General features: G+C 38.8%; 1 long non-coding RNA gene across 1 annotated transcript; it reads left to right on the top strand.

Annotated features, from left to right (window-relative positions):
- The first annotated feature begins 3865 nt into the window (after positions 1-3865).
- On the top strand, positions 3866-10418 carry LOC143735590 (uncharacterized). Its single transcript, XR_013203244.1, has 3 exons — positions 3866-3982; positions 9243-9317; positions 10327-10418. It is a non-coding gene; the product is annotated as an uncharacterized LOC143735590 (long non-coding RNA).
- The last annotated feature ends 3351 nt before the right edge of the window (positions 10419-13769 follow it).

Here is a 13769-nt window from a genome sequence, read left to right as displayed (position 1 = left end):
TCCATAGCTTAATGTGAGGGAAAGAAGTCTATTTACATCATTAAAGTATACGGAAACTCGTTTCCCCTGCTCTGCGGCTGTCAATCATTCTCCATTCATATTCAAACAGCGCGCGCGCCTCTTGGATGCACGGTAAAACTCTCTCCAATATGATATATTCACATTATAATGCATGATCTGTAGATAAAAGGCTGTAGATTTGCATAAAATTACTTTATTTTGTTGGAGTTTGTTGCTGTTTTTAAACGGCACACGGTAGTGAGCAGTGTTGTGCCTGAACGCGTTCATTGAACGATAGTTCATGAACTCGTTCATATTTTGGGTGAACGTGAACTGCACATACTGTATTACTGCCTGATGAACGTTACTGTGAACTCGTTCATTCTGGTGTCTGTGAACAGCGCGCGCACAGTTTAACTTCATTCATTAGGGTGCCAGATTTCTATAGAGCCTTCCAGGCGAAACCCTCGAGGGCCCTCCGTGGGAAATTCCGGTCAGGAGGGACCTTCTCTCCCAGGCGGCGGGGTCAGTGTTTCACCCACGCCTGGAGCTATGGAAACTGTGGGCCTGGCCTCTGAGGGGGTTCAGCTCATAAACTCAGGTCTTTCTACTGAGGTAGTGGAGACCATGTTGCACTCCAGAGCTCCTTCTACGAGGAGGCTGTATGCCCTAAAATGGAGAATTCTCGTTGTCTGGTGTACGAGCCAGTCTGTGAATCCAGTTGACTGCCCAGTTGGTTCAGTTCTAGATTTTCTTCAAGAAAAATTATCTTCGGGGTTGTCCCCCTCCACCTTAAAAGTGTACGTGGCAGCTATATCTGCCTATCACGTTCCTCTAGAGGGGGCATCAGTGGGGAGACACCCATGGGTAGTTCGCTTACTTCGCGGTAGTCTGTGGTTAAGGCCTGCGGCACGCTCAAGGGTGCCAACCTGGGAATTGGCCATTGTGTTAGAAAGCCTAGCCCGGGCCCCCTTTGAGCCCATTGAAGAGGTGCCAGAGAAACTTCTCACATTAAAATCTATCTATCTATCTATCTATCTATTTATCTATCTATCTATCTATCTATCTATCTATCTATCTATCTCTTCTCTGAAAAGAATCGGGGATCTACAAGCTTTTTCAGTTGCTCCCTCATGTCTTGAGTTTGCGCCAGGTATGGTGAAAGCATTCATGTTTCCGAAGGAAGGATATGGGCCTAAGGTCCCCACTAATGTGGCAGGTCCAATAATGTTGCAGGCCTTCTCTCCGCCTCCATTCCAAGATCAGGACCAGGAGAAACTAAATTTACTTTGCCCAGTTAGGGCTTTGGATGCCTATGTCCACAGAGCTGCCCTGTGGCGCTAGTCTGATCAGCTGTTTGTATGTTGTGGGTCCCCGAGTAAAGGGAAGCCCGCATCTAAGCAGACTTTAAGTAAATGGATAGTCGAGGCTATCTCACTTGCATACGAGGCGGCCGGTCATCCTTCACCATTAAAGGTCCGAGCCCACTCTACTAGGAGTATGGCTGCTTCTATGGCCCTGTTGTCAGGGGTTTCACTTCAGGAGGTATGTGATGCGGCAGGGTAGTCCTCTCCGCACACCTTTGTAAGATTTTTTAACCTGGATGTGGCTTCTACTCCAGGTTCTCGGGTGTTTCTAGTATGATGTGCACATGATTTCACATATACAGGCTCCTGAGGATTATGGCGACGTGGGTATTCAGTTCCCGCAGCGCTTGACGCAGCGCGAGTTCCCTTGAAAGGGAACGTCTCAGGTTACGTATGTAACCATGGTTCCCTGAGAGGGAACGAGACACTGCGTTGCTTTGCCATACTCCTGGCATGCCTGTGACCAACTTGTTCGACCTATCAGAAGCTGACATGGTTTGGTTCAGGGGTGCTTTATAGCTTCCTGGTCAATGACGTCACCCGCCTACGACGTCTCGTCACGCCATTGGACTGATTTCACGAGTGCTTCAAGACGCGTTCACGCAGGAGCGTTCCCGCAGTGCTTGACGCAGCGTCTCGTTCCCTCTCAGGGAACCATGGTTACATACGTAACCTGAGACGTTTTTCCTCTTTGTCGCCATCTCTTTTCAAAATCTGCAATTGCAGTTATTCGCGGAATTATCAACTTTACGTGGGTTGTGCCTCGGCACAGCGCGGATGAATCCAATGTTTTGAGGAGAATGTGCGGCTGTCAGTCACCGCGTCAGTGTGGATACTGTCATTCAGAATCACAGATTATGTATAAGTATGTCCAACATAAGAATTTTCACTGGAAAATGTAAATGGAAAAAAGCATTGCAGTAAATCGTGCTGATTAAATCTAACGACCGCTTATCACGTCAAACTATGCAAATTATACTTTGTTCTCAAATTAATGTTAACAACATCAGCATTGCGTGACTACATTTAATGTGTATTAGGGCTATCTGTAGTTCAGTAGCCTATTCCGTAACAAGTGCGCTACTGTTACATAATTGAACCATTGGAATGTCTTACCTGTCCAGCAGGAAAAAAGCCATCTCTGCGTCCGTTTTGAACCCCACCTTTCATAGCCCTTCCGATATTTATCCTTGTTTTCGCATGGGTCCAGTTGCAGTCTCTTTTTTTCTGTAGCCCCTCCGAAGTCTGAAGTCTTTTGCATTTTACAATGGGTGAATCTCCAGTTGTCACTGGTGATTGTCGTTTGAACCTTTCTGGATCCGCCATCAAATTGAAAAGTTTAATTATATCAAGTGCTGTGAGAAAAGGCTATAAATCTCCATCTCCACCATCCCAGCCGAGACATCTTCTGTATGTGTACAGATGTGACGTAATGACGCAAAGACATGCTCGAATTTCCCACGGAAATCCACCAGTACCACTAGAATTAAAAACATTATTACAAGCTTACCGTTTTGAATCGAGCTACCGCAAGCAGATAGTTTTGAACACTGGCTGGTGATGTACTTGCTCAAAAATTTATTTTGGATCATTTTTAACCCAAAAAAGTTACGGACAGCAGCTTTATTGTAATTTAAGTGAAAATGACTTAAACATCTAAATTGATTGAACTTGAAAAAAATTTAAGGCAGCAACTTTTTTTTACAGTGTACTTTTTGTCATTTTGTCCTTCACTAGAATGGCCGCATCTGAGGCAGTAAGAGCATCTCATTTCGTCAACTTACAAGTTATAAATTTTACTGCTATGTTGGCACTTTTTTCTGTAATTTGGCCAAAATATCAAGCTATTAAAGACAAAGTGATAGGCACAGGCTATTGAAGACAGTACTGCTATGACTTGACGACAAATGCTAAGACTCTCTTCTCCACTCCTCAAATACATATAGTCTTTATATAGAGAGAGTTTAATGAGTAAAGAGAACGCTGTACTTATTTAAAGAACCAGTTTAATTGTAATCAAGCAGAGATTGTCCAATCTGTGTGTGGCACGATATAGGTGTTGTGTAGGTGTTACAGAAAGTTTGAGGATCCAGTGAAGTTACGAGTCACAAGCTCTTTACTTGTCATTGGTTAAATATTTGCAAAACCCACAGACAGACGTAAAGGGAGACAAAAAGTAATGATTTATGAAAAAAAAAGACAAAATGTGGGTTTCCGCTTGACAGCGACATACTACAGTTCCATTCCAACCATGTTTGTTAGTTGCTAGTCATGCATCATACAAAGAAAACTGTGAAACTTAGATTGATCGATGCTTAGCTTTTAAGTAGCCTACATTGTGGATATGAGTTCTGTTTGTGTTTATTTGTCGCTATGTCTAAAATCTTTTAATCTTAATCCAACACCAACAACAAGGTTTGTAGTTTCAGCGAATGACTCATACAACTCAATTGCTCAATATCTTGGCAGGAAAACCTTTTTTTTTAAAAGCAGTACGAGGAATCTTTCGCTTTTGCTCTCAGGAATTAAAAAGGAGAAAGTGAGGTGTGTTTTCTTTCATTTGAAATGTTTAAACTCCTGAAAACGAGATCACTCAGTCGCACCCATGGGATGAGGTGAGTGGTGTATGCATAATCTGTCTGTTACATTCTTTTCTTCTTTTGCCAAGTTTCTTACTCTCTCTGCGTTGATTCAGGTTTGTTTGTTAGGTGCCACGTCCCAGTATAGCAGCATGCTTTTATTGATTTAAACACAACCTATTTTGCACTTTGCGAGTACTTAGCAAGACTGATGTGTGCGAGACAAAGATTAGAAATGCCCTGCGGTGCATTTATTTATAGTTAAAAGATTACATTTATTTTGATAAAAAACGCTCTTTGAAACGCATTCTAGAGTATGCATATTGATCTTCGCACTCGGCTCTTGAAAAGTAAAAAAAAAAAAAAGAATTTGACATACTGTACTCACTTTCATTTACAATTCTATCATTCATCTTCATTTCTTTGACTCTTGCGTGTTCTTTATTTTTCCACAAAAAAAAAAGATTGTTGTAGACAAGAACAAAGGAGTTCTCGTACATAAATGCTTTTTCTTTTACAGATACTTTCAAATGGCCTCTATTCCTTCCTTTTTCTTAAACAAGACTTTGGCAGTTCATGCATTAACACACATTCGATTCACTCGTCTCGCAGAATTCACAGTGCTCTGTCGATTTAGCTCGATTGACAGGCTTTGTATTTTATTGTGCTACATATGAATAAGCCGCTCTCATTTATGCATGATCAGCTACAAAACGGCTATAAAAACACTTCAACTTTAAAGGGACGACCAAAGCATCTTGTGGAATAGAAATAGCTCTTTTGATATAGTGAAATCAGGGGTTTGAGAATTTTACCTTAAATTAAAGTATGAGTAGACTGCATCTACAGTAAGTTTTACTCTGGTAAAAGTCAAAGCATCTAGCCAAAAACATAATGCAATCCAGTCCACGTTGATGGAGAAAAATAATACTAACTATATTTTCTGGTGTTTTTTTTTCTGAATGCTATGTATTTTTAGCTAATGTTGAAGTAGATTTGAGGGGATTTGGGGTTGTTGCTTGAGTCCGTGGCAGGTAAGATGTTTGTTCAGATGATCCTTAGCTTACATTAAGGAAATTCAGCACATTATGAAAGTAATTTAATGTAGTTTTAATGGTTTGTCCTAGTGTAAGTGACTTAGCTTAGCATTAGCTGCTCTGACAAAGTATTTCCTTTACCCGAAGTCATTTACAATCAAGCACAGATATCCTTGTAATGGCACGTTCACTTCGAACAATCCTTGAGCCCCGTAAGAAATGTGGTGCTCAATCTTTTCCACCTCCCTATACATTCGCAGTTCTTGGTAATACAGACAGGTCTTCGTCCCTACGGTAATAAAACCAAATGAGATCTCAAAGGCAATCTTGAGTGAGCCATAGGTCTCAAACTATAAACACTCCTCCTCCCTCAATGCCGGCCACCCATCTATTGAACAGTTATGTTAGACTCATTAAAATAACACACTCTGTTCTTCCACACATTTTTTCTCTATAGAGATTTTCCACAAAGCAGGCAGCATCTTCTATTTGTCTGCTCGAAAGCGGCTTGCAGAAAAAATCTGCATGACCGCTTCTTTTACCAGGAACAGCTGTATGAAGGGTATATTTAATGCAAGCTCACAGCGATACAAATCCCTATGAAATCTAATGCTTCCAGGTCATCATATTTCTGCCCAGAGTTTTGGCAGCGAGACGTATTTATTCAGCTAGTGCTGTGTCTGTGGAATCACCTCAGTTCTAAAGTGATTGGTAAAAGAAAAATGGACATTGTGGCCCATAATTCAAAGCTGTTTCAAAGGGAGGTTTTACTGCTTTCCTCAAAAGTTGCTCTTTCGTCTGAGCCGAAAGTCTCGTGGGGAGCGGCATATAGCACAACTGCATTTCCGGCGATCCGAGTTCGATTTGAGGGGTCCTTTGTCGATCCTGTTCCCCTCTCTATGCCCTCTCCATGCTTTCCTGTCGGATCTCTACACTGTCCTGTCCAATAATTGCAACAACAAAAAAGTTGCTCATTCAAAGCTCAGGAGATTTAATTATCTCCTAAGATTGAAAAAAAATTAAAGATCTATTTTTACCCAGAGGAAAACTTTTTTGCTGGAAGATAACTTTTTTATAGCTCAGAAGTCTTAAATGAGTTCTCACTTATGTTTTATTTAAGTATTAATTTGTTCTTGAAAAATAATATTTTGAGACTTTAGCATTTCGTTTTGTACAATTGCTAAGTTCTCTTTTGCAACTCAGGAGGAAAATCTGATAAGCATATAACTTAAGCAAATGTCTTCATTTGGTCTCTATTTAATCTCATTTCTGTCTCAGAAAAAATTGAGATCTCATTATGATTTTTTCTGTCATTTTCTGACTTTTCTCCATTACATTTCATAGGTGAAAAACATTTGGGATGTTCGAGCTTATATTAAGATCCCTCACTTACAATGCACTTGCATCTCGGTTTGAGCTCAGGAAGAAAATCATATGACCTGATGACTTAAGCAAATGTCTCAATTTGGTCTCAAATTAATCTCATTACTGTCTCAGAAAAAAAATAATTGATCTAATTTCAGATCTAATTTTTCAGTCCTAATTTTTCCCAGAGGAACATTTTATTGCTCAAAGGCAGCTCTTTCATAGCTCAGGAATGATCAGTATAATGTTTGATGTAAGTAATATTTCGAATAGAAATATTTAGATACATATTTGAGTTCACTGAGATCATTGTTAAGATCTATTCTAGAGGAGATTGCTGGGGACTTTTTGGTAGAAGAAACAGAAGACTTCTCAAAAGTCTCAATTTGCTCTCCATCTAAAGTTATAGCAGTCTAGGATAAATATCTATATATATATATATATATATATATATATATATATATATATATATATATATATATATATATATATATAACAGACTGTGTTGTATCTCTCCTGTTGGTAAATATCAAATGTTCACATAGTGCTATACAATCTGTGATGGTCCATGAACCTTAGCTTTGGGTTCACATCATTCTTGACCTTGATGGCTTACTTTGCTCTTTAAAGTTTTCTCTAAATGGTGACTCGAGAGCAACAACCTTCGAAGTTTAAGAGTTTCGGGGGCTTTTCCCCTTCTTTTTTTTCATCCATCAAACTGATTCAAAGAGACATATTGATCCCTCGGCCTTATATGACTAATTCCAGCCGAGCTTCACATCATCAAACGTTCTATGAAACACTCTGATTCGCTATCAGCCACTGTGACACAAAGGTGGAACCCATCGAGGCACCCATCTGTCCATCATGTCATGCTGTAAATAATGCGCTTTAGCATTTGCTCCGGTTAGCATACGATTACCACGCCTTCCACAGTAGTTGTCACACCACATCAAGAATTTCGTCTCGACTTAAAAGAAGCTAATTGTTTTTTTAACGAGCTTCATGTCATATCCAAGGTGTTGTGTGATTTTGTTTTTGAATAATTCAGTAATTAGTGTATGATTCATATATTGGGTGATCCGCATGGCCCCTGCTTTCCCAGTTTAGCAATCCCAGCATGCACCACTCCAGCTGTGAAACCTGGCAGGTGCTTTTTTTCTCATCATGTTTCTCTTCCGCAGTGTTTCAACTATAGTCAAATGCTACGGCCACACACTGTGCAGGATTTTGATGTAAAGCGATTTTGTTGCCTAAATATAAGCTGAGCAGCATGAAAGGGAATCGGGAAATCTACAGTGATAAGCTTTACAAAACGTCTGCCGTTTTATAAAAGCTGCCTTTTTTTGGACTTGACTGGAATAGACGGTTGCTGGTTCAACAAGGTAAAAATGCAAAACAATTCTGTTCAATTTATGAATGAATCATTCGCACCAGTTTGCTAAAATCAATTAATTGAAAAGATTCAACTCAAAATACTGAATCATTAAGGGATCAGAAAATGCTGGAGTAGTTGAAATCCCACCGAAGAATAGAAGGTCAGTTGCGTCAAACTTCACACATTATCAGACAGACTCTTATTTATTAATTTTCCAACAATTACAATTACAAGATGGTTTCAAAAGCAGAAACGGTGCCTGGAATACGTTTCAAGTATCTGTGAATGTGTTTGCGTGAGTGCGATACAGAAAGTAACATTTACCTCCAGAGTCAGCATTTATTATTCTCAGCTTGTATGCAGTCCTGACCTTTACCTACAATCCTGCACTCTCCCATTGGCACCATGCAGTCATTAACAGGGTTTAACCTTTCATATGCATCAGGGAAGGTAGACAGACAGTGAGAGTCTGCGATCCTCGTCCATATTGGTTTGAACAGTCTGAAAACGAAGTCCTTACGTTTCCCCCTGGAAAACCTTCCTTTACGAAATGATCTAAACTTTGGCCAACTGCGAGGAAAAACAACACAAGATTCAGCAGGATGGAAGTTGAGAGGAATGAACCTCGGAGAGAAGGATGCTGGGTACAGATGATAAAACGATGGAGTTCAGAGACACTGATGAATGGCGCAGTCTCTGCCATCAGATATGTTGCCTAAAAATAACGAGCAAACAAATCAACATGTCGGGCTGAGGGAGAGATGGAGGAGGAGGGGAAAAAATGAGGGAAGAGGAGAGATGGGTCAAGAAGGAGACAGCTTGGCCGATGCAATTACCAGCTGCCACCAGAGACCGCGGGGAACCGCAGGTCCTTCTGAAGGGTGTTTTCAAGTTCAACCCTCGGATGCACTCCATCCGAGAAGTCCACTTAAGATCACTAACATTCTTGACTGGAGATTGCTAAATAGCTGAAACCATTTCATGATTCAGATAATTATTTAGACTAGAGTTGTGAGAAGTTCAGAGTACTCTTTTTTTGGTTGGCTAGACAATTCCAGTTTTAGATAACAATTTACCATAGTTTATGTTTCAGCCTGATTATTCCAAAAAGTAAATAATTACTTCTAAGGTAAAGTGTTTGGTCACATTATAAGGCATTGCACACATGTATGCTTTACAGAGAAGGTCCCATTATGCACTACAACAGGCTCAGTGAAAGAAAACAAGATGGCGGACATACTGTAAGAAGATACATTTTGTTTAAATACACTTAATACACACATAATAAAAGTATAGATTAAATAATGGTTTGCTTTAATCTAAAAGGGCTTATTTTTAGACAATATCTGTGTGTACTATGTTTCTTTATGCGTAGAGTATCCCAGTGTTAGCTTAGCGACATGCTAATAGAACACTCAATTGACATCAATTTTGAGTTGACTCAAAATGTAAGTATGACTTTTAAGTAACCTTTTTCGGCCACATTATAAGATAGAATTACATGTATCATTTACAGAGATGGCTCCATAATGAAGTGAAACAAGGCCAGTGGGTGAAAAATGCATCCAAGATGGTGGACACAATGTAGCAGGTAAATGTTGTTTAAATGTACTTAGAATTCACTCAGGACTGTAAATTATATATTATATATATTATGCATACTCATCGCTGTTGTGTTTTGGGAATGACATTAAAACTAGAGTGGTTGCCGAAACTTTTTAGCGGCATAGAAAACATTCACAAAACAATTCCTTAAATAAATGAAAAAAAAACAGAGGACCAATCTCTGTGAGAGATTCAATGAACATTTTAGTGCTGAAAAAACAGTGAAATTTGATTGATGGATCCAACTGGAAACGAGTCAACAAGGCAAGATGGTGTTAGTTTTTTTTTTTTTTTCACAAGACAAAATTACCCACTCTCCATCATATTTTGTCGCCTCCAGAGCAGTTTCTTCTTCTTTTTTTATTTCAATCTAGTGCTCATCATACAAAAACAACTAGCCTGAGGTTGTTTTAGAGGGAAACAATTCCATAAAAGGGAACAATTTGATTGTGTTAATTTGATTAGCAAGACTGAATATCAGTTGGCCAACCTGCTCTCCAAGCAAGGAGCAAATAACTCAAAATTGAGTTACGACATTGTTGCAGCTTATTTCGTTCACCATGGATCAAGTGGAAGAGGAACGTCAAGAAAATCTTGTAGAACAAGAATATCTTTACATAATTCGGATAACAGTTTTATTGACTCTTGCTTTGATGGAGTCGCCGCTGACAGCTTAGTTCATCAAAGAAAAGAAAGAAGCTATGTTAATTAGAGGTGTAGGACGTAAACAAAAACACACTGCTAGGGGCAACTCCTACCATGCTAATTGATGTTAGAAAAAAATAATTCATGAGAATTAACATGATTCACACTCACAAATAGCTCTGAGCATTGCATTTTGAGAGATGGTTGGAGCCTAGCAGAAATAGTGGGTGGGAATGTGTAGTCACATAAAGTGACTGAGTAGTGCTCAGGATTTAATCAGTGAGAACTGATTGGTTGGGCTGAATGACTGACAGCTTTACTCCATCTAAGGGCCTCTCTTCCCCTTTCAGTCAATTTCGCAGGTACCCTCTGGAAGCCAAAGCCTTGGTGAGAAAATTGCAAACTTCTGATGGTGGTTCAGCAATCGAGCGAGAAGGGTTTCTCTCTCTGTATTTACCTCACCGGGGAGTTCCTGAGTGTATTTTTAAGGAAGACCTGTCCCAGAATGCCCTTTAGCAAGGTAAGATGTATTTAAAATCAACAGGAAATCAAAACTGAATCGAGTTACTTGTGAATGATTTAGAACCGTATCTTATTCCACAGAGAAAAATGCTTGTGATTGGGTACGGTATGGTAATTAGTTTGTGGCTTAATTTATGATCCATTTGCATACAATATACTGTAATATGAGAGTCTGAGATTAGTGTAATACAATACAAAAGTACACCAAAAGGAACATGTTCTACAGAAGACTAGTATTTTGTGACTGCTGTTGAACATGTCTGAACCCTAAATATATTTAGCTAGTAATGCTAAAGCTAACATTTTTAAAACACTGACTTAAGATGTAGTTGCATGTCAACATATTTAGAAGTATGTACTTCCCATCTTATGCCGGGTTCAGACTACATGATATCATCTTTGGTAGCCATTGTTTGTTTATGCTCTTGTTTCCAGAAGTCTGTCATTAATTACGCCTTCTCTATGACATCCCGCATGTCATTAAATACAGCAAGCGATGATTGGTCGGGAAGCAACGTGTAGTCCGACATGTTTCTTGCCCGTGATAGGGACAAAAAGTTGTAACAGACAAAAATATTGTGTAGTCTGAACCTGGCATTAATCTGTAGTAGAAATATGCCTAGCTTAGCTTTAGCTAGCATATTGCTAGCAACTCAGTATGAAATTAACTAACTAATTTTGTTCAACTTGGGCCATATTTTTCCTCTTATGATGTGAAAAATTAAGTGTTATCCCTTGTGTATGATTACTTAAAGAAGTATTGGGGAAAATAAAGCAACTATTGTAGTTTCTTCTTATGTTTTTAATTTTGTCAGTGGTTCCGGGACTTCAAGACTGCTTTCCCAAGACCGGGACTGCTTTCTGTTCATCATTTGGAGTAGATCCCTGTGAGAGAATGCTGAAAATCTCCCAAGCACCTCTTCTCCTCGAAATATCTCATCAGACGGTAACACACACACACACACACACACACACACACACACACACACACACACACACACACACACACACACACACACACACACACACACACACACATACATACTGAGAGCCAGTCACTCTTTCCTCTCTTGGCTCTTGATAAGCAACCCATCAGGGCTTTGCAGAGGTTTAGCGATTTGAACTTCACAGCTTCTCCCTTCCTCTAGGGAGAAAGTAGAGAGAGTTAGTTGTATTTAAATTTGTAGATATTTAACATGGATCTGTGCAAACAATATTGTCAGTGCACACACAAGTAAACACACCAAATCCTGTTTACATATACTCGATCTGAAGGGAATTTTTAGCTAAAATAATCCCATATGTGGTAGGGCAAACTTGAAATTACAGAAAGTTTGTCTGCGTTTCTCTTAAATAGCTCGTTCTGTCCTGGGAAATCAGAATATATTGCCTTTCACGGCTGATTTTGAGCTGGAAATGGTTTTGGAAACACAAAGCTTTGAAGGCGTTTCGGTGTGCACCATTTTGTTATTAAAACAGGGAGCGTTTGCAGCAGCTTGTGTGTGTGTTCTGTTGCATGTACAGCGGGATTGTGTGAGTCGTTGTGTGTTTGTTAGCATCAGAGATGATCAGAGCTTTGCCGAAGTGTAAATGTGTTAGCGACGAGGAGGAGTTGTGAACAACAGACCTTTCGTTTCAGTCGAATACTCCCTAGAGAAACTCAAAGATAGAGTATCTGGAGGCGCAGAGAGACTGTAGAAGCAACAAACAACAAAAAAGGAGGGAAAGAACAAAAGCAAATGAGAGAGGTGGGCTACGTTCAGACAGGAATGCTGGCGTACTGCATTCTATTTTTAAACAGTAGAACGTGATGTCGTTGTCACATATGGGCCCATAAAAAAAATCACAAGATCTCAGTTGTTTCTCCTAGAAAGCAATGGGATTAAATGGAGATCAAATTGAGACTTTTGCATATGTCTTCCCATAAGTAATCTTTACTGAGATCTCTTTTATATCTCGATTATTTCTCCATAAAAAGGAATGAGATTAAATGGAGACTTTTGCTTGTGTATTGCCATTTAAAAAAACATTAATGTAACCTCTTTTTATATCTGATTTGTTTCGCTGAGATTGCAATGAGATTAAAAAAAGATCAAATTGACACTTTTGCATATGTCTTACCATAAGAAACCGCTGAGATCTCTTTTATATCTCAATTGTTATTCTCTGACAAGGCAACGAGATTCAATGAAGATCAACTGGAGACTTTTGAATGTGTCTTTCCATCTTTTAAAAAAAATCACTGATGAGATTTCTTCTCTATCACAATTGTTTCTCTGAGACAGCAAAGAGATTCAATGGAGATCAAATTTAGACTTTTGCATGTTTCCTATTAAAAAATAAAATCACAAATGAGACATTTTAAACCTCGATTGCTTCTCTGTGATTGCATAGAGATTAAAAAAGGTTGAATTCAGACATTTGCATGTGTCTTGCCATAAGAAACCAATAATAAGATCTCTTTTATAACTCAATTGTTTCTCTGAGATAGCAAAGAGATTAAATGGAGATCAAATGGAGACCTTTGCATATGTCCCCTAGTGAAAAAAAGGTATGCTAAGTATACTTGCAGCCAGACTAATTGTCAGTATACTTCAAGTATATTAATGATTAGTTAACTTGAAGTGTGCTATTTGGGATAATTTTTTTTTGTACTAAGTGTATTTTAGTTATAATTAAATTATACTAAAGTATAACTTTAAGTGTATTTAGTGTACTTGTTGATGCTAAATTGAGACAATTTCAAGTATACTTAGTACACTTTAAGTACATGCGTATTTTCATGCTTGATTAGTGATATTAAAGCGTACTTTTTTGTATTACAAGTACATTACAAATTAATTAAGAGTGTCTTCCAAACAAACAAGAAATATACCATAAATATATTATTTTTGAGTAAAAATATACTTTCTTCCCCAAAGCTGAATGCACTTGTCAGGGTCATTACAATAAATAACATGTAACTTCAATACCACACAGATACACATAATGAACTCAAACTGTGTTTATTAAATCCTCACATGGTTTTAGCACTGAAAAACAGAACAAAATGCACCATGTTTTCAACAAAAAAAAGAATGCTGAAAGAAAACAAAATTGAAACATTGTGGAACAGCAAGCAAACTTCAATGTTTGTTGCTAAATTGCTCATTGTTGCACTTGCGCCTAATGGCCGCTCGCACTTCCGACGGAGTTGTGTGTGGAAACTCCACAAGAACAATGTCTCTTAACAAAGTAAAATAGGGAAGGTCAGAGGGCATGTTAATACAAC

This window comes from Siphateles boraxobius, unplaced genomic scaffold, assembly GCF_051911475.1.
Source record: "Siphateles boraxobius isolate OS27281-9 unplaced genomic scaffold, OSU_SipBor_1 13, whole genome shotgun sequence".
NCBI classification, from domain to species: domain Eukaryota; kingdom Metazoa; phylum Chordata; class Actinopteri; order Cypriniformes; family Leuciscidae; genus Siphateles; species Siphateles boraxobius.
Note: the sequence above shows the minus strand (reverse complement) of the source record. Positions and strands in the feature narration are given on the sequence as shown.